Source organism: Mus caroli, unplaced genomic scaffold (assembly GCF_978045245.1).
Source record: "Mus caroli unplaced genomic scaffold, Mus_caroli_1 scaffold_9, whole genome shotgun sequence".
NCBI classification, from domain to species: domain Eukaryota; kingdom Metazoa; phylum Chordata; class Mammalia; order Rodentia; family Muridae; genus Mus; species Mus caroli.
The window spans coordinates 1,423,596-1,450,000 of NW_028227264.1; the positions used below are offsets into that span (position 1 = coordinate 1,423,596).

The following is a 26,405-nucleotide window of genomic DNA, read 5'->3' on the forward strand; positions in this document are numbered from 1 at the left end:
ATGCTTTACCACTCGGCTACCTATCCATCTTAGGAACATAGTGCAGTTCGCGCAGTATTTGCTGGACATGCACTGTGCCTGGGCTCAGTCCTCAGCATCAAATAAACGGAGTATGGTGGAGCACATATAATCCCAGCAATCCAAAGATGGAAAGGGAGTATCTTGAGTTCAAGGTGAGCCTTGAGCTCAGCCTAGGTGATGTGAGAACCTCTCTCTAAATAAATAAAATGGTTTTCTTTCCAATGGGAAAGGTTCATGGGTCCTTGGGAGTTCGGTCTGCTTAGAGATTTTGGTGAAATTTACTTGTTTCCAATAGGTGATTCTAAATGGTTCACTTGATAAGGGTCATTGACTTACCTTCCCTAAGTATTGGTCCCTCTGATGTGACTTTGTAAAGGCACACGGTTAAAGCATGTGAAAGACCCACAACGTGAGGACTCCCCCACGTTCTGACTCAGGAGAGGCGACACCCCAAATCACACAAGAAACGGTCTTGCTGCAACTGCAAGAGGATTTTTATTCAAGAGCGCTCTCAGGCCCATGGTCATACACCACGCAGGGGTAGAGGACCATGGCGCCCCGAGTAGCTGAGTAAGGGGGTATTTAAAGGAAGAAACCACAACTCAAGGAGGTTGTTGGAAAATACCAAAAATACTAGTTAAGAGTCACAAGGAAGTGTAAAGTCACAAGTGTCAGGTTATCTCTCAAGACAGTTTCTAAGAGCCCCTAACAATCTAAGAGCCCCTAACAATAGCACATTTGCATTGCAGGTTCTCGTAATGGTCAGGGTGGGTCAGGGTGACTTTCTTTGAATGAACACTCTTTGAACCCAGGAAGCGGGTGGGTGGAGGAAGGAATGTCGCTATCTGTTTTATGACCAGCACCTGGAGCACTAAGCCACAAAGACCACACTCCCAAGCCTGGGCCTAAAAGCCTCGAATTTTGTTTTTACTTTGCTATACTTCTTCACATGCACCATCTAGAGTGAATTAGGGTGAACCCAGAATGACCACTTCTTGCTCTTGTGTTAGCTTGTGCATATTGGGAGTACTGAATTCACTGGGGTCTAAGGAAACTGGTTGACAGTATCTAACATTTGGAGACTTGTTTCTTCAAGGGGATTGGGGAGTTTCCAACTTCACTTTTATTTAGCAAGTGTGCATGTTTAACTTGCATCCAGTTAGAGCAGCAGCCCTCAACCTGTGCATCACAACCCCTTTCACAGGGATCGCATGTCAGATATTCTGCATATCAGATATTTATATTACAGTTCAAAACAGTAGCAAAATTGCAGTTAGGAAGTAGCAATGAAAAATAACTTTATGGTTGGGGGTCACCACATCATGAGGAACTGTATGTATCAACGGGTCACAGCATTAGGAAGGTTAAAAAACACTGAGTTAGGCAAAGCCAGTTTGAGCCTGGGGCCCTGATTCACTAGTTGGGGGATCTGAGTCTGGGGGCACACACAACAGACATGGCTCAGATAAATGCATTATAATTGCCCCACTCTAGAAACCGGAGCACATTCTCTGCAGTTTAAAGCTAGGGGACTTTCCATTGCTATCTATGTAGTTCATGAAATATTCAACATTACAGATCTGCTGCAGACCAGCTCTTCAGAAACATGCTTTTTTATTTTTTATTTAATGGCAGAGTGATTGGGTCACATTGTGGAAAGATCACTTTTGATGCTGCCCCAGGGGATGAACTAGGGAAGAGCAGATGGGCCAAGAAGGCAAGATTTAGGACAAGCCATCTAATAAGTGACAAAGGCAGAGGATGTCAGATTGCAGTAGAGGGTCCCCAAGGGACACTTGATTGGTGGGGTGCTTAGAATGGATTGAGTATTGGTCCCTCAAAAGAATCTACCCAGAATCAGATGAATGTAGCTTTATATGGAAAAAGATCTCCAGAGATCCAACCAAGTTAAGGATCTTGATATGAAACCACTCTGCATTAACTATATGTCCATACAAGAGATGAGAGGGAGATTGTAGACTCACGCAGAGGAGAAAGCTATGAAGGAAGAGAGGCAGATACTTTTATCACAAGCCTAGAAATATTTGGAAGCAAAATAACAGAGGCATGGATGAGGTCTCTGCCATCTATAGAGGCATCACTGTCCTCCTGACAGAGCACATCCAGACTAAGGGTGTCACTGAGATTGTCCTAAGAAGAAAAAGGGCTAAAGTCCCAGACAACACCGACATAAGAGTTGGTAGCTGTATAAGAGTCAACAAAGGAAACAGAAGATCTAGGAGTGTTTCAGAAACCAAGAGCAGGCAAAGCTGTCAAAGGAGACCACCCTGAAGAAGAAAACAAGGACAAGAAGAGAGGTATGGAAAATACATACTGGGTTTGGTCACCGGATGCTGACTCGTGTGCTTGACAACTGGGAATATTGGGTGAGGCTAGCCCTAGTTTGTTTTCTGTTACTGTGATAAACACCATGACCAAAAAGCTACTTGGGGAAGAAAGGGTTTACTTGGCTCACACTCATGATCACAGTCCATCAAGCAGGGAAGTCAGGGCAGGAACTCAAGGCAGGAACTGAAGCTGAGATCATGGAGAATGTTCCTTACTGGTTGCTGTCTGTGCCTACTCAGCTTGCTTTCTTACACAGCCCAGGACCATCTGCCTGTGGACAGAACCACCTACGATAGACTGGGTGCTCCCATATGAATCATTAACTAAGAAAATCCCCCTACAGACTCACCTACAAGCCAAACTGAGATAGGCAACTTCTCTGTTTGAAATTCTCTCTCCCCAGATGACTCCAGCTTGTATCAAGTTGACAAGGAAACCAAACCAGCCCAGGTGCCGTCGGAGAGGCTACGAAGATAAAACACCAGGGATAAGCTGGAAGAAGGGTGGACTGAGAGGGAGAAGGACTACCTGAGAATGTTCAGGAAGACTTAACCTTGAATGCCAATAAATCACCCTTTCCAAGTCTCAGACTGGGGAGGCATTGGAAGAACTGTGTGGGCTTAGACAAGTTGGGGTGGAAGAGGTTGGACTCATCAGAGGAGGGAGCAGGAAGCTGAGAGTCTACACAATAAGGATGCTCTTGGTTTTTACACAGGGAGCAAGACTGTTTGTTTCTGAAGGCTGCTGTAAGAAAACACCACAGGCTGTGTGTATGACAGCAGCAACGGGAATACAATCTCTCGCACAGAGAGACAAGCCAGAACTGTTTCCTCTGAACCCCCAAAGGAGAGTCCTTTTTGTCTTTCAGCTTCTGGTGACCCCAGCACTTTTTGGCTTATGGGTCCAACCTCTGCATTGTTTCTCATTCCCGCTCCCCCACCCCTGCATAGCTATCTTTTCTTATAAAAGCTCTAGCCATGTTCAATTAAAGCCCACCTAAAATTGCTTCTACCCTCGATTATGATGTGATTGCATAGTCCACCCCTACAGCCTGCATTTTGTAAGGTGCCCTAAATCTGTGATGTCTGTCCATGGCTGTTGAATCAAGATGAGGTCATCTGGATGCTGCCCCACTCCCACTCCCACCCACCCCCACCCCCACCCCCAATCCAATAAGGCTAGCTGGCATCCTGATAGAAAAGGGCATTTTAACTATAGGCATGCATACAAAGGAGTTGAAACAATACAAGGTGACAGTCGTGTAGAATCCTAGGAGAGAGCAAGGACCCCACCCTTCCCTCAGATCTTCAAAAGGGAGCCACCCCTGCTGACACCACACTGTCAGACTCTCATCGCTAGAACTATAAGATGACTCATATCTGTCATTTAAGTTATAAATCAAAGCAGCTGCATATGGCTGCAGCTGTTCCACAATAGCCAAAGGGAATTGGGTTCAGGACCCCTCTCCCCATCTCAAACTCCCTTGATGCTTTAGTCTGTCATATAACATGGTGAAGGATTTGCGTTTACCCTATGTATGTTGAATCTTGTACTGTCTCTGGGGATTCTTGGACGACAGCACAGTGTAAATGACATATAAATAACTGTTTGCCATATTGTGTACGAATTAACAAGAACAAAGCCTGCTCGAGATCAAAACCTTTTCTTTCCTGACTATTTTGACCAGGTTGGTGAAAAGCACCAATGTAAAGCTTGGAGAGCCACAGGGTTCCCTGCACAAAGAACCCACAGAGAAATCACCCACAGGCTTCCGGAACTCTCTCCACATTCCTGGCTCCACTCTCCCCTAATTAAAAGAATTAGCCTGAGGCAAGTTGGCAAGTCACTGACCTGGTTCTCAGGCCTCTTCCTCTTCCTTTTCCTCTTCCTCTTCCTTCCTGGCAAAGAATCCACACTACATGCAGTCATAGAGAGGGCGGCCCCAGAGACAGAGCAGTAACCACACACAAGATGCCCCAGCAAAGCACTCAGAAATAGTCTCTATCCTTTCAGAAAGTGGAAGGAGGAAGTGGCCCACAGTCTTCTCTGGGAGTCAGAACGGAAGTACCCTAAGCACTATTTTAGTGAAAACCTGGTGTCTTCACTCCTATAAGCTTGGCTGTGGACCAACCATCAACTGGGTTGTCCCCCTCCATTCCTCGCTCTCACTCCCCCACACTCTTCTGGTCAAGGAAGCCAGACATGGAAGGGTCTTGAGACGATGCAATATATAGGGCCCAAAGTCAGGCCCTTCCTCTTCGCAACCCCTACTCGGCTCTTCCAGGCCCCTTTTCCTTTTTTAAAGTGGCCCGAGAGCTTAAAGGCCACATTGAAATCTCACAGCATTGGCTAGAAGAGGACAGCCTCTACAATTTCCACCAAGAGAGACAAGAAAGCAGGTTTGTAGCCTAGATCCATGTGGCATAAGAATTATGAGCTAAAGATTGACAGCTCACAGCTTAGCGTGCCACATACTAAGCCTGGGTTTATTTGGTTTGGTTTGGTTTGGTTTGGTTTGGTTTGGTTTGGTTTGGTTTGGTTTGGTTTTTTTATTGATTATTCACACAAACCATTAGGGAGTTGATAAAAGGACATTGAAATACCTATAGACTTATGTACAACTGTAATCCCAGTACTGAGGAGAGAAAAGCAGGCCCAGGCCATCCTGAGCTACATAGCTATCCCACAAAACCAACAACTGGGGCTAGAGCTCAGAAGTGCTTGTCTAGGATAGAGAACTGCCTGGGTTCGCCCTTGGTCTCCTGTCTATTTAGGGAAGCAGTGGAGCCTTCAAAAAGTGCAGCCTTGCCGGGCGGTGGTGGCGCACACCTTTAGTCCCAGCACTTGGGAGGCAGAGGCAGCTGGATTTCTGAGTTCAAGGCCAGCCTGGTCTACAAAGTGAGTTCCAGGACAGCCTGGGCTATACAGAGAAACCCTGTCTCAGGCGCAGCCTTGCTGGGGAGTCTATCACTAGGGACGAACTTTGAGGGTTTACAACTTTACCCCACTTCCAGTTCACTCCTTATTTTCTGGGTGTTATTGAAGAAGGGGTCATTCCACTCTGGCTGCCTGCTGCCGTGCCTCTCTTGTCATGATGAATACTGTCTCTGCAACCATAAGCCCAAATAAACTCTTCTATTAAGTCTCTGTGGGTCGTGGTGTTTTATCACAGCAACAGAAAAGTAACCAATGTTCAACCCAGCTCCACAAAAAGAAAGGGAAAGGGGCGGAAGGGTTAACTGTACTTGTGACATGTGAAGCTCTCTGTATGCTGTAAATCACCTTCATGAGCTGACACTGCTCTTCTCTGCATCAGCCATCTTCCTCCCTCTGTGTCTTGCTCATCTTGAATATTGTCTACCTTCTATTGAATACTGTATCTCACCAAGAACTTGGAAGGCAATTTGATAGGCGTATCGTGTCCACTTAGCAAAACAACATCAATAGTTTATCCACTGGGACTTGTGACCTCCCCCATTACGGACTTCTGATTACGTTTACAATACTAGATGTCAACTCCTCCTAGAGTAGCAGATGTCAACTGCAGTAAGAATTTGGTTGGTTACCCCAATAACAGACTTGCCTGCATTGCACATCCTGTAGTGTTAATACTGTGGCTCACAGAGTGCACAGCTGAGTAAGATTGTTATTCACAATTCTCCCTCAGCTGCCTTACACAGCACCCCAGGCACTAGGAGGACTGGCTTGCGGGAAGGAAGCTTCCAGCTTAGTTCCAATTTGGTCTGTGTCCTGTGATCAAGGCATGTGCCATTCTCAGCAATAGAGTCTTACTATCTTGTTCTGGTGGGCGACCAACACAGTGGCAACTGCCTGTGTTGTTTGGGAGCTTTAGGCTTCTCACCTTACCCATGGCATTGGGATTCTCGTGGAATAACCTAGAGCTGATTACCTAGAGCTTCAGTGACCAGCTTTATCTACCAATGCAGAGTACCTCTGTTCAACTCCATTTCTTTTTAAAGACTCACTTATTTTATTTATATGAGTACACGGTCCCTCTCTTCAGACACACCAGGAGAGGGCATCAGGTCCCATTACAGATGGTTGTGAGCCACCATGTGGTGGCTGTGAATTGAACTCAGGACCCCTGGAATAACAGTCAGTGCTCTTAACCACTGAGCCATCTCTTGAACCCCTTATTTTGTTTCTTAATTAGCTTATCAAGTATCAGGTATCTTCATGGCTTTTTTCACACATCCTTCATGTTGGTTGGTCTTTGACACCACCTCTTCTTTTCTTAAACCTTTCCATTCCCCTTTTTCTCCCCTTGCCTAAGCATACCACTTTATTCTAGCTTAATGGCACTCAGCTCAACTCACCACATCGACAACTCTGCATTGACCCTAGCTCCAAATAGAGTCAAATGATGTTCCCGGGAAGATGTGAAATGAGAAGTGGCACTATTCAGTGTATCTGGACAGCAGCCATCGTGTGAAGGGATGATTATAGAAACAGTGTGTGCAGAGTGGCTTCCATCATTTTTAAGTTCCCTTAATTCTATGCTTTAAATGTAAACGTTTTTATAGCTCATTTTGGCAAGAGTCTTTACGGCATCTTATTTAATTTGAACTTTACCACAAGTCTATAATTAGCCTCATTTTAAACACGAAAGAAAGAGGCTGCAGAAACCATATACAAAATTGCCCCAAGTCAAACAGAAAGATCAGTGGAGAAATTGAGAGAAAAGCCAAGCTCTCCCTCCCCAATATTCGGCTGAAAGAGCTAGGCTTATAGTTGATCCCGGGGTCCCAGACTTCATCTTTTCTCTCTAACCTTTGCTTCCTTCTTTCTTTCTCCTCTCCCTGCTTCTCATTCTTTGAGATGAGAGTCCTCACTATGTGGCATATGCTATAGTCAGCATAGGCTGACCTCAGACTCACCATCATCCTGCCTCAGCCTCCCTCGTAGCTAAAGTCAAGGTATGTATCCATCCGCCATTTTTTTTCCATGAAATTGATATACAGAGTAGATTGCCATGGTCCAGGCACCGTGCTAAGATGGATGTCGGGTGAACCTTTCAGACTGTCTGACCTACCCTGTGACGCTCAAGGAGCCGAAGAACAGCAGGAAGCTGGTAATTAGAGCATTGTGTGTTCAAGGAAGTGGCAGGGTAGTGAAGAGACCCAAAGGCCACCAGGCCGTGTAGCCAGCTCAGACGTTGACAGGCAGGAAAGGCTTCCACAAGAAGTCACAGCTGGGCTTGATTAGGAAGTGTCAGCCAGAACAAGGACACTGGAAGAAATACAAACTTCCAGACAGCCATCCCTGCTTCAGGGCCCCACTACCTTCCTGGTTAGCAGAGTCAGTCTCTGTCACCAGGGCCTTCTGCAGGCAGCCACTCTCTAGACCTACCCTCCAAAACCATGCCTTAGGGGAGAGATCTAGTAAGAAGACCAGAGGCCCAGGTCCTCCAGACCAGAGTGGAAGGTTGATTAATGCTCACATCCCCTGTTGACATGGGACTGACATCAGAACTTGGACCCTGTCTCTTAACAGCTGGGACCCCCAGTACTCACCCCTGTGCCTAGTAGAGAAAGTCATGTGATTTTACAGGGAAAAGGACTTAGCTGCCACTCCTACTTTGACACTGGCCATTTCTACTCACACCAGGAAGGATGAGGAGGAACCCTGCAGTTGGGAAGCTACCAACTAAAGCAGCTTTGGAAGCCATAGAGTTTCCCCAAAGATATCCATAGCTATCTCTTACCACCAGCCCTCAGAATTTACAAGATGAAAGCACTGCTGCCCAAAGCTCATTCTTCTCTCAGGGAAGACATGGCTGGTTAAACCCAAAATACAGAAAATGGGGCCAATCCAGCATCTCCAGTGCTTATCTGCTAACTGGGGTGTCTGCAGTCAAAGCCACACTTGCTCTTGTGTGGTGCACAATCACCTCAATCAATCAGTGACTGCCGATTGGTAACGAGCTGTGCGAAACATCTGGGCCCCTAGGGGAGAGTTTAAGACTAAAGCCCTTCTCTCTGAAAACTCCCAAATGACAAGGGAGGTTGTTCATTCTCTGCATCTTCCTTCTCCCGGATAACTCCTCCCACCGTCCATCTTTGCTTCTGAGCCAAAGTTGAAAGCCAGAATTGCTGTAGTTGGGATGCCTCGTGAGAATGGCCACTGTCCAAACCTAAAGCTACCTCCATCTGGTCTGAATGTTCCAGATGTTTCCCTGCAGCATACCAAATCCCAGAGACAGGGGATCAACCCACACATGGTACCTCAGGGACTCCTGATAAGACCGGCCAAGTGGAATCTCATCTTCATCCATATGGCCCAGCCATGATGGTCTACAGGGACAGATGTAGCTCTCAATCCAGAACATCCATTGCCAGGGAAAAACATTTTTTCTTTTTGAAGATTGTCTAATAAAGAGCATAACCCAAAGCAACTCGGGGAGGAAGGGTTTATTTGGCTCGCACAGTCAGATCCCTGTCCATCACTGAGGAAAGACAAGGCAGGAGCTCAAGCAGGGCAGAAATTTGGGAGTAGGAACTGACCATGGAAGAACACTGCTTACTGGCCTGCTTGTCATGGCTTTTCTTAGTCTGCTTTCTTATACCACCCAGGACAATCTGTCCAGGGCTGGCACCGCCCACAGTGGGCTCGGCCTTCCCATATCAATCAAAAAAATGAATGTTCCACAGATTTGCCTACTAGCCAATCTGATGGAGACAGTTTCTCAGGTGAGGTTCCCACTTCCCAGATGGCCCTCACTCATGTCAGGTTGACAAAAAACTGACCATCACTAACTAGGCATCTATTATGTACCTGGCACAGCAACTCACTTAATGACAACCCTTAAGAAACAAATTAGCATCATTGTCCTCTTTATGCAAAAGCTGAAGTGCAGGGATATTAGGCCACTTGTCTACAAGGTGGCAGAGCCAGACTTGGTGCAGGTTGCTCAGAGAGCAGAGCTGGCACACCAATCAGTGACACTGTGCTGCTCTTGGCCTACTGTGCATCCATTTTCTGTGACTATAACAATATACCTGAAACAATGAATTTACAGAAAGAAAGGATTCTGTTTGCTTTGCTTTGTTTCAAGCTCAGCATTTCAATGATTCCAATCCCGAAACCATTGAGCTGGTTGCTTTGGGCCTGTGGCAACCTAGCATGATGGAATTGTGTGAGTCAGAGAACAAAGACAAAAAGGAAGTCCAGGAACCCCAAAAACCCATCTGGGGTATACGCCCCCAGTGACTCAAGGGTGTCCCACTAAGCTCTGTCTTCTCAAACTTGTGCCACTTCCATTACTAGCATCCTACAGGCCAGGGCCTTACGGGACAGTCAGCATCTGAACCATAGCCTTGTTGTGACCACTGTTTTGCCAGCATAGGAAAAGGTCAGTCCTTAAAAGGCACTAGAGTCCTTCAATCTAGGAATGGGAACTGTCTTGGCAGCCACTGTGCATAGATGCTCATCATCTTGCTACTACAACAGATAACCTGACAAAAGCAACCCAAGGCAGAAAGGGAGGTTTATTTTGACTCTTGTTTCCATGGCACCGCCCATCATGGAGCGGAAGGAGGCAGTGAAGTATGAGACAGTGGTGTATTAGTCAGGGTTCTCTAGAGTCACAGAACTTATGGGTTGTCTCTATATAGTAAGGGAATTTGTTATAGTGACTTCACAGTCCAACTCCCCAACAATGGTCAGCTGTGAATGGAAGTCCAAGAATCTAGCAGTTGCTCAGTCCCACAAGGCAAGCAGAAGAAGAGTGACTCTCCCTTCTCCCAGTGTCCCTGTGTAGGTCTCCAGCAGAAGGTGTGGCCCAAATTAAACCTGTGTACCTGGATCTGAGACTTGCTTCGTCCCAGATGACCTTGAACTCAGAGATCTCCTTGCCTTAGTCTCCTGGGATTCATAGCCACTATGCCTCAAGATCTCCATGCCAAGATCCAGTTCAGACACCTGTATCTCCCAGCCTCAAGATCTGGATCACAGGTGAGCCTTCCAATTCTGGACTGTGGTAGTTCATTTAAGATATAGTCAAGTTGACAACCAGAAGTAGCCATTACAATTGGGTTGCACTGGATCTGCAGGAAGTAGGGATGAGTACTAGTTAGTACTCAACTTGCTTTTTCCTTTATTGTTTAGTCTGAGACCTTCTACCCAGGGGATGGTGCCAGCCACATGTACAGTGAGTCCACCCCAATCAACCTGATCCAGGAAAGCCCGAACAGACATGCCCAAGGGCGTATTTCCTCAGACATGCTAAGGTATAAAACTTCAGACAAAGGACTCTGACTTCACCCAACCAGTCACTCTGGAAACAAAGAGAGATTGTTGAATCTACAGGGCCATAAGATCAAGGGGGCTTAGACTGGACCAGGGGACGGAGGTAGACATCAGGGTCAGCTTGTGCCATATACAATTGCCATATGCAATGGATGTCAACCTGTTGCCAAAGGCTCTGCCTCAGATTTGCCTAGGTTGCAAACAATGAAACTTCTGTGCCTCAGGATAGCCGACTGTTATAGAGCCAGGGAACCAGGTGGACAAGCTTGCCTGAGAGAGATGACCACATTGTGTGGGCTTTAGTGGTGGTTTAGTTAGCATCTAAGGGGACTTCATCATCCCATTCTAACACATACTTAGTTCTTGCCCTTCTCTCTCCCTCCACTCCACTGCTGCCCCTCTCAAGTTGCCCTCCCCCTCCCCCTCCCCGTCTCCGGAATGTCCTGCAGTTTAGAATATGGAGATCATCAGAGGAGGAGCTTGAGGAAGCAAAGCGCAGAGAAGAGTGTACCCTGTTGCTCTCAGGCTACAGAGGAACTGGCCTAGCCCTGCAGGGCAGTTGGGGTCTCTGGGGCCAGGTGCACAGGTGACAGCTGCTATGGAGTGAGGAGAGAGATGGAGTCAGAGCCATAGAAAAGTATCTATCTCCTTTACAAAGGGCTGTCCTTCCACCTAATGTCCCCTGCCCTGTAGAGACAGGAAGGACAACAAGGAGAGGAAGGGCCAACAGGAAGAAGGGAGGCAACAAAGGCCAGGACTCTAGCTAGGAACAGGGCTCTCGGCCACAGGACAGGAAGTAAAATGCAGGAGTTTCCTATCAGGGCAGGATGTCCCCTTGCATTCCTTCAGGAAAGGGCCCCCGTGTCCTGTACAGGGTGAGAGATGGCATCCAGCCCCTGCCTCTGTGTGTGTGTGTGTGTGTGTGTGTGTGTGTGTGTGTGTGTGTGTGTGTGCTTGATTGCTTGATCCCTAAAGGGCAAAGGAAGAGGTGTAGAGAGGGTTCCAAATACATGCATTTTCAACTGTTAACTTTTCTTTTTCTTTTTCTGGAGACAGGGTTTGTGTAGCCCGGACTGACCTAAGCTCACTACATAACTGAGGAGGCCCTGCACTCCTGATCCCCTGCCTCCACCTCAAACGAACTAGGATTGCAGACATGTGCCTCCATGACCAGTTTAGGAGCTCTGTATTTAATCCTATGCTCAGTTTGAGCAAGAAAGAGGAAACTGGGTAAGTCCCCTGATAAGGAAGCAGCAGTTTACAAAGGGTGATCTGGGGGGCCCTCCTGAGTGCTGAGGTGAACACTTGCATCATTGGGAAATGGCAGTGAGCATGAGATTTATTCTCTCTCCCTCTTTCCCTCTCTTCCCTCTTTCCTTTCTCCATCTCCTTCTCCTTCTCCCTCTCCTTCTCCCTTTCCTTCTCCCTCTCCCTCTGTGTATGTGCATGTGCACATGTGTGAATCGAACCCAGGACCTTACACATACTAGGCAAGTGCTGTACCACCTCACACCTATCAGGCTTCTCTACTGTCCTCCAGCATTCAGACAGAAGTCTTAGTCAAACGCTAGATGAAATCATATCCACTGGGCACTCCCTGTCCTCTTCTGCAGTCTCGTGTAATGGTTGACTGCCACTTCACCCAGGAGCCCTTTAACACTGCTACAACTTCCTGAATTCAAACAACCCCTTACCCTTAACCTTACATTTATCCCTTACCTTACCCCTCCCCCTACACCTACTTCTACCCCAACCCTAACTCCTACCCCATCACTACCAGTACTCAAACATGGATCCCTACCGCTAACACTAAACCTAAAACAACCTCTACTCTCTGCCCCTTGTCCATACTGGCGCATATGTCGTAGGACACCGGCAGTCTTGTTCATGTTCAGTTGAGTGTGTGGCTCCAATTCACTCATATTCACTTAGAGCACCTAGTCTCCTCCACAATATATAAACTGAAAACTGGTGCCCTCGGGACATGTCCAGGTAGTTCTGTTCCTTCCTCGGTTGAACTGTCTTTTGTCAAATAGTATTGTCAAATGCCTCAGTGTCTGTACTGAACCACATGTGTCCGTAGCTCCATGGTCAAGTAGGATGAAAGGTATTTTATCTGATGTGAACTGGATGAAGACGACTCTCTGTGCAGAGGACTCCGAAATGTCCTGCAGGTGTCCCACTACCATTCCCATTTTCTAGATCACTTTACTCCAGCCCCCCACCCCCACGCCCCACCCTGGCCCCCGTATCCCTTTTTGTCCCAGGAGCCAGACCCTCCTGTGGCTGAAGCAGTCAGTCTCTCTAAACTCATCCTGCAGGAGACAAACAATAGCCCCTTGTGCAGCTTCGGACAGCTCTTAGGTGCATTCTTTCCCCCAAATGGAAGGTCTTGCTTTACATTTCCTTACTGTTACAAGTATATTTCCAGGGCTGTCAGGGAAGAGCATCAGATGCTCTTACAGAGGACCCTGGTTTAATTCCCAGCACCTACATGGCAGCTCACAACTGTCTGTAACTCCAGTCTTGGTGGATCCAGCCTCCTCACACAGACATACACGCAGGCAAAACACCAATGCACATACATACATACATAATCTTTAAAAACCACAGTACTTTTCATTATTACTATAAATTATATATTAACTATGGAGAACCTAGAAAGTGAAGCAAATGACCAGAAAAACTCACTCTTTTGAGTAAGAAAAGCCACCATTAACATTTCCTTTTAGACCTTTCTGTAATATACACAAAACGAGCATCTGTATGTCTTGATAAGATCACACCATGATGTATTTATATGCATGTAGCAATCTACTTGAATATAATACCTCACATCAATGGTTGCATTTCTGTAACATTATTTATTGTGTGCATGCATATATGTGTTCATGTGTGAGTGCACATGTTTGAGTGTACATGTATGCAGAAGCCAGAGGTCAACATTGGGTGTCTTCTGTAAACTCGACAACTTTTTTTTTTTTTTTGAGATGGCCTCACTATGTAGCTCGGCTTGCCTTGGAACCCTCCATATAGAATAGGCTGGCCTACCCAGTTGTATGGCCAAATCCCTCTCATCTTTTGAGACAGGTTCTCTCATTAGGCCTAGAACTCAGCAAAGTAACCAGCTCTGTTGGCCAGCAGGCCCTAAGGATCCTTGTCTGCTCCTCCCCAGAGCTAGATTACAGGTACCCACCAGCACATGCGGTTTCTCACATGGGCGAAGGGCTGAACTCCCATCCTCATGTCTGTGAGGTAAAGGCCTTTATCAACTGAGCCATCTTCCACGGCCCTCATTACCAACACTGTAATGGCTGCACATGGTCCTTTGGTATGCCCTCACAGAGCTGCTTTAACTGACCCCCTGTGCCAAGGCCTTCATTGCAAACAGGACTTTGGCAATCCTCCCATGTACTCCTAGTTCTTTGCGAGGTAAAAAATCATGACACCCCTCTAACACAAGCTCAGAAGGCACCAAAGATGTGCAGGTCCTGGGGTAGGCTTGGAAATGGTCAAGCCTACCATTCCCTTCTCACAGACATGCTTAGGCCAAAGGCTTTTGCTAGTCCTCTACGGCTGCTGTAACAAAAGACCCCGAACATCCACACTCTAATGAGCTCAGCGTCAAAACTAGTCGTTCAGAAAGCTTTTCCTATCCTTGCTGGCTAGAAAGCCCTAACCTGAGGGATCTCTGATGGGGATGCGAGCTTGGAGGGTTATCAGAGTCCCGGGTCTAGACCCTGAGTCTCACAGAGCTCTCAGGCTCTGAACTCTGGCCACCTGGGCATGGAAGGTGGGACCAGTAAAAAGAGAAAAGCAGAGCACGGTGTGCAGGGGCTCAGTGTCAGGGGGTGTTTCTGAGGAGGCCAGAAGTATCTGCGATATAGCTTGTCACCAAGCAGAAAGTGGCAAAGGGCCAATAATTGAAGTGTGTGTGTGTGTGTGTGTGTGTGTGTGTGTGTGTGTGTGTGTGTTTGCGCGCGTGTCCCCAGAGGAAGTTGTAAGACAAGCATGCCTTTGCTGCTGCCGTCCAACTAATGATAACTCAGAGGCTGGGTAGAGATCATGACTTGGGGCTGCTGGCACAGTGCTCAACTGACTGAAACAACAGAATTGCTCTGTCAGGCCTGGAGTTCCCATGGTTCTTATGTCTGGAAATCTGATATGAGGGGTCACCGGGTTGGGCTCCCTCTCCTTCCATCTCTTGGCTGGCAGCTACATGGCTCTGTTCTCTGCCTCCCCTCCTGTACCCATTATTTGCATGGCCATCTCCTTGGTTATGTGTCTCCTCTCTTCAAATAAAGACACTCATCATCTGGGATTCGAACCTGTCTTACTGACCTCATGATCTGATGCTGTCTACAAAGCCCCTACTTTCAAACAAGGGGAAGAGACTCAAGATGTCAGTATTTCCTATTGGAGGACAATTCAATCTATACTTGTTCTAATTTTATTTTTGTTGCAAAAAATATATATAGAAAAAGCAACTACGGTAGGTGGTGTTTATTTTAGAGTGTGGTTACAGCCCGTTCTCCAGCTTGGAAGGGAAGATGATAGAACCTAAAGCTTCATGCCCACATCAAGAGGAGAAGTGAATGCATGCATGCTTACTGCGTAGCAAGCTTTCCTACGCTTCTGCAGTCCAAGGTCCCACACCAGGGAATGGTGCCGCCCACTTTCAGACTGGGTCATCCCACATCAATTTAGGCAATCAGAATAATCCCCGAAAGCATGCTCATAGGCCAAGCTGATCCACACAACTGAAGCTCTTCCTGGGTGACTCTGGGCTGTGTCAAGTTGACAAAACGAATCCTCTCCTTCAAAGAAATCAACACTTCCAATCACTCTTGGAAAAATCCTTTCCAATATGTGAAGCCCTACAATGTCTTAAGGATCTCATGCTAAGGCCTTTGACCAGTGGTTCTCAAACCTGTGGGTCACATCCCCCACAGGGGTTGCTTATCAGAAATTTACATTACAATCATGACAGAAGCAAAATTACAGTTATGAAGTAGCATTGAAATCGTTTTATGGTTGGGGATCACCACAACTTGAGAAACTGTACAAAAGAGTCAGTCATTCAGAACCACGGCCTGAGGCTAACCTGGAACTCAATAGTGATAGCTCAACCTGACCTCACACTCTTGGGTTTTTTAAGATTTATTTATTTATCTTATGTATATGAGTACACTGTAGCTATACAGATGGTTGTGAGCCATCATGTGGTTGCTAGGAATTGAATTCAGGACCTCTGCTCTCTCCAGTCCCACTCACTCTGGCCCAAAGATTATTATATCTAAGTACACTGTAGCTGTCTTCAGGCACTCTAGAAGAGGGCATCAGATCTCATTACAGATGGTTGTGAGTCATCATGAGGTGGCTGGGAATTGAACTCAGGACCTTCGGAAGAGCAGTCAGTGTTCTTAACAGCTGAGCCATCTCTCCAGCCCCTGACCGCACACTCTTAATGATCCTCCTGCCTCAGTCTCCAAAGTCCTGGAATTACAGGCAGGAACCACCATACCTGGCTGTTCCTAAATTTTAATAAGCATCAACATTGAAGAGTACACAGGCACTATAGCAATGAATTCACACGGGGTAAATGTCTGTCTACCCACCCATGTCCAGAAAGATGATAGGCTGGGAATGTTTGTTTGTTTGTTTGTTTGGGGGTGTTTGTTTGTTTGTTTGTTTGTTTGAGACAGGGTTTCTCCGTATAGCCCTGGCTGTCCTGGAACTCATTTTGTAGACCAGGCTGGCCTCAAACTCAGAAATCCACCTGCCTCTGCCTCCCAAGTGCTGGGATTAAAGGCATGGGCCACCACCATCTGACTGGGAATCTTTTAGTGAGTGTTTTTCTCTAGAAATTCTCCAACTGACCTTGTAAGAATTATTAATCTGGCCTACAGATGATGATGCAGACTACATAGCATCCTGTAGCTGAAAGCTACAAGGCCCAGACGGACTCCGTACAGTGTGCCTCTTCACTCATCAACTCTGGTCTTAAAGAGTGACATTTGCCTACCCATCCAGACAAGGGCATAGAAAGCACCCCAAGTTCAGGATCAAAGGTTACCAGAAAATCAGCATAAATTAGGAATAGGGAGCTGGCTGCATTTTTTTTTTCTGAGACACAGGGTCTTGGTAGGAGAATTTGGCAAGATTTGGGGGACGTGCCCATCAATCTGGACTTTATTTTGGGGCCAAGTAAAGAGCCACTGGAATAATCTAGGCCTGGTAGCACCAGAGACGGAGGGAAAGATGGCCAGTTCAAGACATGCCTGGGCTGCAGAAACAGTTCAAAAACCAGCCTGAGAAACTCACTGACACCCAGCCTCAAAATAATCAAAAAGAAGTAAAGAGGAGAGAGCAGAGCCAACAAGATGGATCAGTGGATAAAGGTACCTGATGCCAAGCCTGAGGACACAGGTTCAATCCCCAAGACTCACATGGTTGAAGGAGACAACTGCCTGGCACAAATTTTCCTCTGATTTCTACAACATGCACTAACTTAAATATATAACGGGCAGTTGTGGTGCATGCCTTTAATCCCAGCACTTGGGAGGCAGAAGCAGGCAGATTTCTGAGTTTGAGGCCAGCCTTGTCTACAGAGTGAGTTCCAGGACAGCCAGGGCTACACAGAGAAACCCTGTCTCAAAAAACAAACAAAAAAAAAAAAACAAACAAAAAAAGAGTTTATTTACTTTGAGGCTGAAGAGATAGCTCAGTGGTTAACAGCACCAACTGTTCTTCCAAAGGTCCTGAGTTCAAATCCCAGCAACCACATGGTGGCTCACAACCATCCATAATGAGATCTGATGCCTTCCTCTGGGGTGTCTGAAGACAGCTACAGTGTACTTATATATAATAAATAAATGTCTTTTAAAAAATAAATAAATAATAAAATAAAATATAATAATATTCAACTACATCTTCACCTTCAAGTTCAACTTGAAAGACTGAGTGTTAATCAGACAAGAGATCATACATAGAAACAGAGGTTCTGTGACCTCTATCCACCAGCTCAGAAAACAGCCCCATGTCTACAATTAATGGCTCAGGCAGCTGTCTATGACCAGCGGGGCCTTCTAGTAACAGTCTAAAATCTAGACAGCAAGCCCTGGGCCATCTGCTCCAAAGAGCTGGGACTTGATCCATGGTAGCCTTTTGTTCTTACTTCCAACTTTGGACCTGAGGAAAGCCAAATGTATACAGTCACATGGGATGCCCAACCTCCCCCATTTTCGGTGGCATAGCAGCCTACAGTCAACATGGACTGAGGACCAGTGGCTTTCTAGAAACACTCCAGGCCTTCAGCCCCAAATTGAGTCCAGTTTCATGGACCAAACAGCCCTTCCAACATAGAATCAGACTTTGGCTAACTCTCTAGTTCCCATCATACAGGCCAAGCTAATAAATTTTACTTCATATATGACATTCATTCTTCTGGTTCATTCTAGGGAACATTGGCTAGTCCAGCAAAATTCCTAAGAGCACTAGGCACTAAAATGGATGCTTTGTCAAGGCCATGAGGGTTAGAGGTAGACTCAAACACAGGCATTGAATGGAGGTGTTGGGGATGTAACCAAGGTGATGACATTTTTAGGACAGCGGCTCCTCAATCCTGGTAACCCTCAAATCACCTTTGAGAAGCCCTCTGGATTCTTAAAACACCCCACCCTGTCCCCAGATGTGCTGACTCCACTTCTCTGGGAGAGCCTGAAGTCATTTATTTAAAAGCCCCTCTGGTGATCCTGATGCTTAGCCTTGGCAAGGGCTGCTGCCTGGAGTGGAGTGGATGATTCTTGGACGGGTGCCGGTAGGCGGGACCAATGGAGATAAAGAATCCCAGGCCTCTGCTTCATCAGCAAGGACCAAGGCAATGATGTTGTCTGAGGGAGGGAGTACTTTGAGGCAAGTGGTAGCTGCTTTTGCATGCCGGGGTAACATGCAGACCTGCAGGCAAATGAGCATGGCCTTTGGGCATCTGGGAAGCAGCTGGAGCTGAGGAGAATCTAATACTGATGACCTCTAGACTTCGACATTTGGGAAGGAAAGAGAAGTCCCTCGGCATCATCCCTCGCTGTGTCCTTCATCTGGAGGATGTGAAAATTACTGTCAGCGACTCTAATTGATTTAGCCGGGCAATCAGCAGTGATCATCTGCAACAGATATGTCTGTGTCCTGGAGTGGCTGAACATCTGCAGCGCAATCAGCCTGACCCTCTCACACTCAAATGCTGGAAGAAAAGTCTCTAGCGGTGTCTCTATAAACCCTGCTCTTTGACAGTGGTCACCGTTAGACTCCTCCAGTGGGTGATGTTAACTGACTGGAAAGCCTGTTTTCACAAATACATCCTAATCCATAAAATATACAAGGATCTTTGACCCTACCCCCTCCCCCAACTCCCATACTCCCAAAAGGCAAAATCACATCTGTGAAAATGCCTGACCTAATCAATTTTCAAATTAACCTGAAATTGCTATTTAAGTTCAAACGGAGTAACTGTCAGAGGAGTCGTGACTCCGGAACACAGACATGAGCCTGATCTGGTAATTGGCACAAAATAGAGAACAGAGTGATTTTATGGTGGACAGGGACAAGCATAGGCCCACCTGGGCAATTTACATGAAAATTCGTCTCCCCTCAATCCTCCTGCTTCTCCTTGAGGCATAGACACCATAGGCACTGCCTTATTTCTGAGTATCCCGGCATCCTGTGCTCTCTGCTGGGAGCGCTCTCCCACCCAGGCCATCAGCCCTTAGGATATAGCATAGAAGGCAAACCTTTTCCTTTTCCTTTTTTTTTTTTTCTTTGTGTTTATGTATTGAGGTGAGGGTGTGGCAGACTTGGAATCCGATGTTACAGAAGGATTGGCTGAGATCACCCTGGCATAGAAAAGACAATACCATCTGAGAGGAAAGAGACAGAAGAAAGGGTGAAGATGGGGGCAATACTGGACAGAAGGTGGGAGGAGGGAATCTATGAGCCCAGGATTGGCGGTAGACATGACCCCCCAAACACCCCCAGCTCCTCATCCTCCCCCCTCCCCTGGCCACATTGTCCTCAGGCTTCGGGGACACGTGGCTGAAAGGGAGCTAGCTGTCAGACTTGTAGACTCAAGAACAGTCAGGCTGCTGAGATCTGCACGGCTTCAGGAATTGGTGGAACTGGGGTCCTGAGGGAATGAAGGAAGGACAGACACATGTACAGAAAAGCTGGGGACAGGTGGTAGGCTGTATTTCTCTGAGAGAGGGCACCAGCTACAATCTGGAAGCCTCATTTATTTTATGCACATGAATAGAGGAGGCAGCTTTATTGGATACAACTGAATAAGGAAGGAGGTAGGTTTGTGGCATTGAGCTGAACAAGAAGGCAGGTTTAGCTAATCTTAGTAGGAGGTCCCTGGTGGGGAGCAATCCCAGCTTGCAGTCACCCAGGAGGAAGAACCTATGACCAATAGTTTCTTTACACACTGTCAACATTCACCTTTGGACCGAAGGACCTAAGGACGAGGACCGGAGGATGGCTTCGAACCTCACCTGGGGAAGGCTTTGCCACTCCATGGGTCTGAGTCAGGCCCTGGGATTCTTAACATGGCTGTGCGTGTGTGTGTCCATGCCAAAGATACACATCCACACTGGCTCCTCCATCCTTACACGAGCACTCGAGACTTGGTCTACTCCCAAATCAGACAGTCAACATCAGCAATCCCCCTCCTCTGTGGGAGGTGATTGCTGGGCCCCCTTCATTGACAGACCCTGGATACCGTCTCTGGAGACCCCGTATAGCCTGTCTCTCTGTTGTGTAGCTATGCTGCTCTTAGAAGTTTGCACAAAAGGGCGACAAATTCAAAGGTCTTTTCCTTGCTCTGCTTAGGAAATCAATGTTTAAATTAAGGAGACTGGAAGGATCAGCACAGGAAAGCAGGGCTAGGTGTAGGGAGACTTTTCATGCGGGACCTTAGAGCCAGCAGCCGGTGCTCCAAAGGAGTAGGGAGTTATGGGAGTGCTTCGGACAGCAAGGTTAGCTCTCCACCAGAATCCATGAATTCTAGCTAACACAAAGAGAAAATACTTGGAGAGAGATGTTAGTCTGTATCAAACAGTTCTTTTAAAAAATAATTGTTATTATTATTATCATTATTGAACAATAAATCCACAAACTGTTTATATACTGTCTTAGGGTTTCTATTGCTGTGAAGAGACACCATGACCAGGGCAACTCTTAAAAAGGACAACATTTAACTGAGGGTACTGTTTCAGACATTCAGTCCATTATCATCATGGTGTCAAAACGTGACAGCACAGGCAGAAATGGTGATGGAGAAAAAGCTGAGAGTTCTATACTTTGATCTGCAGGCATCAGGAGACTCAAAGCCTAACTGGCCAGACTTGAACTCATAGGACCTCAAGACCCGCCCCAACAGTGACATAGTTCCTCCAAGGAGGCCACACCTCCTAATAGTGCCACACCCTATGGGCCAAGCATTCACACACTCACACACACACACACACACCACATGTATGTGCAGGCACAGGAGTCTACGGGGACCATTCCTATTCAAACCACCACAGTCATTTATGCTGTATTGTGTGTTATTAGTAATTTAGATGATGTAGAATAAACAACAGGAAATGTCCCAGTTACCCACAAAACCCACACCATTTCTATGGGATGGGTTACACACAGAGTAGGTTACATGCACACCTCCCTCCCCTCAACATCAACTAACACAAAGCAGACCTCCAAAGGCTGCTTTCCTTGTGCACTTGAGGGAGGGATATAGAAGGGAGGTTTGCTGTGACCCCCTGCGGCCCCAGCCCAACCCCACAGGGCTTGCTCTCACTCATGAAGATGTTCTGTCAAAGTGCAAAGATGTAAAAGGTCTCCTTTTCCCAAAACATGCACTCAGAATGCCTTGCTTTATCCAAAACACAAAATCCCTCTTGGTGTGTGCTGTGTTATCTCAACCACAGAAGAGTCCAGTTGGGAAAAAAAAAATATATATATGTATATATATATACACACACACACAGCTGCTGCCAGTTGCCAGTTGTCCCAGAGAGCAACTTCTCATGCTTTCTCCAGTGCTTTGTAAGTGAAGAGTGATCACACATACCTTTGCACAGCCAAACGTGGAGAATGTCTGTGTGGAGGGTGGCAGGTCTCCCTCCTGCTTTGTAATCCACTGCAACACAGGGAGCTAACTGGATGTATTTGCAAAAAAATAATGTGTTTTTCAACAAGCCGGGTGTCATTCATGCTGATCAGGAGTAAGCTTGCTGAAAATACAGCAGCTTTAAAAAATAAAGGGGTGGGGGAGTGGGAGAGACCTTGATGCAATTACTGAAAGCTTTTTCTTTCTATATAGTTGTATTTTTAGTAAGAATACAAAATAATGAGTCTTGTATTGGCACTTTCATAAACACACACACACATTCACACAAACACACACACACACACTACCTAGCTCTTTGTCTCTCCCTAAACCATTCTGCATTTTTCCTTTCCCCTTGATGGCGGTCTCTTTTCTTCTTCTAGGGTTCACTTCATGCTACATATGTGTGTATGCAATATAGCTAAGTTGAGATTGAATATATGAGAGAACACATGTGACATTTGCCTCCACTCCCCCAGACTCTCATGTTGCCCCTTCCCCTCTGTTAGACCTCACTGCCCCACCCTGGAATCATCCTTCTGCTTTCATACATAAATATAAATGTGCATTTCTCATAGGAGAGAGAGCGTGCAGTATTAGTTTCTCTGAGTCTGGCTTATTTCCCCAGTTACATCTATTTTCCTCAAATGACATAATTTTTGTTCTTTCCCCAAGGCTAGATAAATCTCCATTGTGTATACGGGTATATCACATTTTTATTATCTATTCCCTTGTGGATGGATATCTAGGCTGCTCCCACATGTTGGTGGGTGTGAACAGTGTAGCAAGGGGCATTATGGTGCATATGTGGGGGAGGCGGGGTGGGGTACAGCTGGGTCAATGGTACAACTAATTTCGATCTGTTGAGGAGTCTCCACCCTGACTTCCATAATGGCTGCTCCAGTTTACACTCCAACCAAAAGGGGTCTAAAGGTCTTTCCCCACACGCTGGCCAGTGTTTCTTGTCATTGGTTGTCTTGCTGACTGCCTCCCACCTGGCTCCGATGAGTCCGAATCTTACAGCCGTCTTCATGTACCTTCCCTTGGATGGCTATCGGTGTCGAACATTTTCTCAAGATCTTACTGGACATTAGATGTTTCTTTTTTCCCCTTGAGAATCACCTGTTTGACTGGTTTGCCCAGTTACGGCTTGCAAGCTTTTTCTTGAGGATTCCACTGTATTTTTTAATTTTATCTATGCACTCTCATTTTCAATATTTGCATTTGTTTCTGATCATGTCGGGGTTTGGTCCTTTGTTGCTGTGCTTGGCTTTAAATCTCACTCTCCTTATTTGAAGTTGCTCCCATTTTGCTAGCTTCTGGCTTCTCTCTCCAGATGGTGAGTTGCCTTCCTGTCTTCATCTGGAGAGTTCTCCATGTCCTCTTTGAGTCCACTGATTATTTTCCTGAAGATGTTTTTATTTATTTAACGTCTATGTGTGGGAGCCTGGGTGAGTAAGCGGGCACCGTGTGCATGCCAGAGCCAGTGGTGGCCAGAAGAGGTCATCAGATTCATCCCCTATGACTGGGGATTGAAACTGTTAGGGGCTCTACCAGGTGGAGGCTGGGAACTGAACCCGGAGCCTCCACAAAAGCAGCAAGTTTCTCTCTCTCTCTCTCTCTCTCTCTCTCTCTCTCTCTCTCTCTCTCTCTCTCTCGGTTTTTCGAGACAGGGTTTCTCTGTGTAGCCCTGACTGTCCTGGAATTCACTTTGTAAACGAGGCTGGCTCTATATAGCAGAGAAACCCTGTCTCGAAAAACCAAAAGAGAGAGAGAGAGAGAGATTGGGGGACAGGGAGACAGAGTCTCACTATGTAGCCCTAACCAGGATTAGCCTGGATGTTGCAGTCTAGGAGTTGCCCCACAAACCACAAGAGCACTGATCTCAGTCAGACAGGGATGGTTTAGTGAACAAACACCTAAAGACTGATTGACCAGGGCAACAGATTAGGCTCAAGAGCTCAAAGCTGTGTGCTGGACATTTCTCAGGGCCACCTTATAAAGGCTAAAATCACAAAACCACAATGAGCTCATACGCAGATGCTTCAAGCGCTGCCCAGTGGTCTGCCCTGACTCAAGCCGTTTTAGACATAGCAGTTCATATTGACCTTTAATTTGATAGCTCCTACATGAAGCTTATGGTTGTGGAATTCCTTAAGATTAACAAACAAACATACAGAACACAACAGGGGCTGTGGTCAATATGACCCTTCTCTGAGTCAAGTTATTTTTTTTTTTGCATCAGTGACTGCCAGGCATATTACAGCAACAGTATAAAATATCTGGTGGGCATGGAACAAAGTGGCTGCAGCTATGCTAGGGCAGGCAGGCCTCAACACTGGAACTCATTTCATAGACCAGTCTAGTCTTGAACTCACAGAGACTAACAAGTCTGCCTCCCAAGTGCTGGGATTAAAAGCAAGGAGCGCCTGGCCCAGCCATTTCCAAATCTTTGAACCTTGTAGGTGAGGACTTAATAAAACTTGTCTCTTTAAAGTCTCTTGCTTTCTTTCCCATGATTCTTGTGTTTTGTGTTGTAACTTGTACCTCTGCTGCCTTGGCTACCTTAGGCTTTTATTCTGACATCTCTTTAGTGAACAGCCTATTCCTGAGGACTCAGTGTCCCATCATCCCAGTGGGAGAGGAGCCAGCCAAAGCTATGAATGAGACCTCTGCCACTCCTCCCGACATGACGCTGGAGCTGGCTGTCTTGGTTTACACCTCTCTGCAGCCTCTTTATTTGCCCTCTTGCTCCTTTGTGGGTTTCCAATGCGCTGTTTCTAATCTGCTATGGTTTGGTTTGGTTTGCTTTGCTTTGCTTTGCTTTGGGACAGTTACTGTCTGAGTAGCCCTGGCTGTCCTGAAACTCACTCTATTGATCAGGCTGGTCTCAAACTCAAAGATCCACCTGCCTCTCCATCCTGAGTGCTAGGATTAAAGGTGTGGGCCACCAATGCCTGCTGAATCTGCCATCTTCGCTAGAATTCCTTAAAGGTTTTTGTAAAACTTACTTTTACTTCATTCCAAAGTAACTAAGAAATGAGTGTCTCAAGTTAGTTTATCGAGCTTCTTCTAGAGAATTTATTCAGTGTCTAGGGCTGCCATAATGTAAAACCATAGATGTGACTGCTTAAACAACAGAAATTAATTTCCTTACAGCCCTGGAGGTCACTAGGCCAAGACCACAGTATCTGTAGGGTTGGTCTCTCTTGAGGCTTCTCTCCTTGGTTTGTAAATAGTCTCCTTCTCCCCACATCATAGGTTCTTCTGTGCTTGTGTGATTCCCATTTCCTTCTCATATGGAGAGTGTATTAGTCAGGGTTCTCTTGAGTCACAGAACTTATGGGTAGTCTCTATATAGTAAAAGAATTTATTGATGACTTACAGTCGGCAGCCCAATTCCCAACAATGGTTCAGTCGCAGCTGTGAATGGAAGTCCAAGGATCTAGCAGTTACTCAGTCTCACACGGCAAGCAGGCGCAGGAGCAAGAGCTAGACTCCCTTCTTCCAGTGTCCTTATATTGTCTCCAGCAGAAGGTGTAGCCCAGATTAAAGGTGTGTTCCACCACACCTTTAATCCCAGATGAAAGGTGTAGCCCAGATTAAATCTCCTTAAACTCGGAGATTTAATCTTCTGGAATCCATAGCCACTATGTCTCAAGATCTCCATACCAAGATCCAGATAAGGATCTCCAAGCCTCCAGATAAGGGTCACTGGTGAGCCTTCCAATTCTGGATTGTAGTTCATTCCAAATATAGTCAAGTTGACAACCAAGAATAGCCACTACAGAGAGGAACCACACTGGATCTGGGATGTTGAACAGTTTATGAGTAGCCAGTCTTGGACTATCATCCTTCACTAGGACCCTGCAGACCAGACCAGTTTAGAACAGAGTCTGTATCAATTACTTTTCTTACAGCTGGAGCAAAATGGCAGACAGAGGCAGCTTAAAGAAGGAAGGGCTTGTTCTGGTTCATGGCTTAAGAAGAGATAAAGCCTTTCGTAGCAGGAAAGGTGGCATGACAGGAGCGTGGGACAGTTGGTTGAATTGCATCCACAAAGAGAGATGAATACTACTGCTCACATCTGTCTGTCTGTCTGTCTGTCTGTCTTTCTCTTTCTTAATTCAACCTGGGATTCCACTCCATCACTTAGTACTAGTCACATTCAGGGTGGGTGGCTAGGGTCTCCTTGCTTAGTTAGACCCTTCTGGTTTATAAATATACCTAGATGTGTGTTTCCACAGTGATTTTGCAAGCAGTCAAATTGTCTTTAAAGATTAACTCCACAGAGTCGCTCATGAAAGGAGAGGTGTGTATTCAAACTGGACTTTACAATGGACCAGGTTTCCTAAAAACCAATGGATTCAACATGATGAGGATGCTGCCCCACTCTGATCCTTACAGTGAAAGCTGCCTGTGGTAACCTGAGTTAACCAATCAACATTCTTGCCCATTGTTCTGTTTTCCTGTCCTCACCTTAGAAACCCCATTGTCCCCCTGCGGCCACTACCCCGTGGGAGTTTTCTCCCTCCAATTTGTAGACTAGAGGCTGTCCCCATTCATAAATTGGGAGTGAAACCCAGTTAGATCTTTGACGAAAGCT

At 46.3% G+C, this 26,405-nt stretch overlaps 1 protein-coding gene across 1 annotated transcript in view; it reads left to right on the top strand.

Annotated features, from left to right (window-relative positions):
* Positions 1–2,823, top strand: part of Mthfd1l (methylenetetrahydrofolate dehydrogenase (NADP+ dependent) 1 like) — a 202,896-nt gene extending 200,073 nt beyond the window's left edge. Inside the window, exon 28 of the mRNA XM_085842593.1 lies at positions 2,774–2,823. The gene's annotated coding sequence lies outside the window, so the exon portion shown is untranslated. The remainder of the gene's footprint in view (positions 1–2,773) is intronic.
* Positions 2,824–26,405: the final 23,582 nt, after the last annotated feature.